A 2,986-nucleotide genomic window follows, 5' to 3' on the forward strand; every position below is an offset into this window, starting at 1 on the left:
AGAAAAGCCCAATTCACCCCCCCTCTTGGACATCGTGATCCTTTCATGGTCACCTCGTCTCCTTCATGCGCGGTCTTGAGTACGTCCCAAATCTCCTTGGCGCTTTTTAATCCTTGCACCTTGTTATACTCCTCTCGACTTAGAGAGGCGAGGAGTATAGTGGTGGCTTGGGAGTTGAAGTGTCGGATTTGGGCGACCTCGTCCGAATCATAGTCTTCATCCCCCGGTGATGGTACCTGTACTCCAATCTCAACAACAATCCAAATGCTAGTGTGGAGGTTAGATGATGCCTCATTTTATCACTCCACATATTATAATCTTCACCATCAAACATAGGTGGTTTGCCTAATGGGACGGAAAGTAATGGAGTACGTTTGGAAATGCGAGGGTAGCGTAGGGGAATCTTACTAAACTACTTGCGCTCATGGCGCTTAGAAGTTACGGACGGCGTGTCAGAGCCGGAGGTGGATGGCGACGAAGAGTCGGTCTCGTAGTAGACCACCTTCCTCATCTTCTTCTTCTTGTCACCGCTCCGACGCGACTTGTTGTGTGAAGGGGATCCCTTCACCTTGTTTGCGGACTCCCCGGATGGAGCCTTCTCGTGGCTTGTAGCGGACTTCTCACCGCCGATCACCATCTTCTTGGCGTCATCTCCCGACATCACTTCGAGCGGTTAAGCTCTAATGAAGCACCGGGCTCTGATACCAATTGAAAGTCGCCTAGAGGGGGGGTGAATAGGGCGAATCTAAAATTTATAAACTTAAGCACAACTACAAGCCGGGTCAGCGTTAGAAATATACACGAGTCCGCGAGAGAGGGCGCAAAACAAATCGTGAGCAAATAAAGAGCGAGACACGATGATTTGTTTTACCGAGGTTTGGTTCTTGCGAACCTACTCCCCGTTGAGGTGGTCACGAAGATCGGGTCTCTTTCAACCCTTTCCCTCTCTCAAACGGTCACTTAGACCGAGTGAGCTTCTCTTCTCAATCAAACGAAACACAAAGTTCCCGCAAGGACTACCACACAATTGGTGTCTCTTGCCTTGGTTACAATTGAGTTTGGTCACAAGAAGAATGAGAAAGAAAAGAAGCAATCCAAGCGCAAGAGCTCAAATGAACACAAATGTCGCTCTCTCTAGTCACTTTTTGAATTGGAGTGATTCCGGACTTGGGAGAGGATTTTATCTCTTTGGAGTGTCTAGAATTGAATGTTATAGCTCTTGTAATGTGTTGAAGGTGGAAAACTTGGATGCAATGAATGGTGGGTGGTTGGGGGTATTTATAGCCCTAACCACCAAAGTAGCTGTTTGGTGAAGGCTGCTGTCGCATGGCGCACCGGACAGTCCGGTGCGCCACCGGACACTATCCGGTGCGCCTGCCACATCACCTGGCCGTTGGATTCCGACCGTTGGAGCTTCTGTCTTCTGGGCCACCGGACAGGCACTGTTTAGTGTCTGGTGCACCATCTGCCTCTGCTCTGACTCTGGCGTGCACTGTAGCGCATTTAATGCCTTCTGTAGACGACCATTGGCGTGAAGTAGTCGTTGCTCTGCTGGCACACCGGACAGTCTGGTGCGCCACCGGACACTGTCCGGTGCTACACCGGACAGTCCGGTGAATTATAGCGGAGCGGCCTCCAGAATTCCCGAAGGTGAGCAGTTCGGAGTTAGAGTCCCTGGTGCACCGGACACTGTCCGGTGCGCCAGACCAGGGCACACTTCGGCTGACTTTAGCTCTCAATATTTGAATCCTTTCTCGGTCTTTTTATTGGATTGTTGTGAACCTTTGGCACCTGTAGAACTCATAATCTAGAGCAAACTAGTTAGTCCAATTATTTGTGTTGGGCAATTCAACCACCAAAATCAATTAGGAAAATGTGTAAGCCTATTTCCCTTTCAGTATCACCGTAAATCTAAACCATAAATGCCATGGCCGAAATATGGTATAGAAAACACATCGCATAACAAAATATGGTCATCAATCGAACGTATACGCAATCGAAATATGTAGATCCAACCTGGTTCTTCTCGGATCAGGTTCGGTGGACCGAATCGAAGAGGATGACGACGGTGGCGAAGAGCTGCGCTTCCTTTTGTCGCCAACCTTCGACGAAGATGGAGGACGATGAAGCCGTTTGGCGATGGCGACTCTCCTCCGAGGAGCTGGGGGAACCTCGCTTCCGACTGCCCTTGCGGTGGCTCGCTCCTCCTCGCTTGCAAGAGCCGTGACCGCTCCGCCGCCAGACCCGCCCGCGCAACCCCTCTTCTCTCCCAGCTTCCTCGATGCCGGCGGCGAAGCACGCCAGATCGAGGGCTCCGCCCCGGGAGACGCAGTCGCCAGCGCGCGGAGGAAGGAGGCGGATGTTTCAGCACGACGGGAGCTCGATCCGTCGCGCGGATAGCGCACGGTGGGGAGCCTCCACATTAACAGTGTCTGACTAGTGCACTATAGTTTAGGGGACGCTATAGAGGACCTTGTTAGAGTCGTAGGGGACCTGACGGACCCCTACGTTTAGGGTACATGACCATATAGCGGCTCTTGTTGGAGCCAGTCTAAGACTGCTTCTCCGGCTTGCTTCTCAGCTGTTGCAAATCTGGAATATTCAACACTCCAGGCGAAGAACAATCAAGATAACAGTGTCGATCTCCGCTGCCCTCTCCGCCTCCGTTTGTCGCATCAACCGCTCGACGAGCCTCAGATCGACCACCAACACCGATGCCGACTCTCTCCACCCACCACCTTCAGCTATGCCTCTGGTAGCGCCAACTCGGCCGACGCGGCGCCGCATTCGCCCTCGTGCTCCTCGCCGCTGTCCTCGTGCTCATGATCTCCCACTACGTCGCGGGCCCTATGGCCTCCTCGCCCCCGTCCTCGTCCTATGGGCATTGACTCCCGGCCCTCATCGACATCACTCTCGTCTACGACGCCAACGATAAGGGCGCATGTCAGTCACGCTCTTCTTCAGCTTGCCGCTCATTTCACTTGCT

Source organism: Zea mays, chromosome 4 (assembly GCF_902167145.1).
Source record: "Zea mays cultivar B73 chromosome 4, Zm-B73-REFERENCE-NAM-5.0, whole genome shotgun sequence".
NCBI lineage: Eukaryota > Viridiplantae > Streptophyta > Magnoliopsida > Poales > Poaceae > Zea > Zea mays.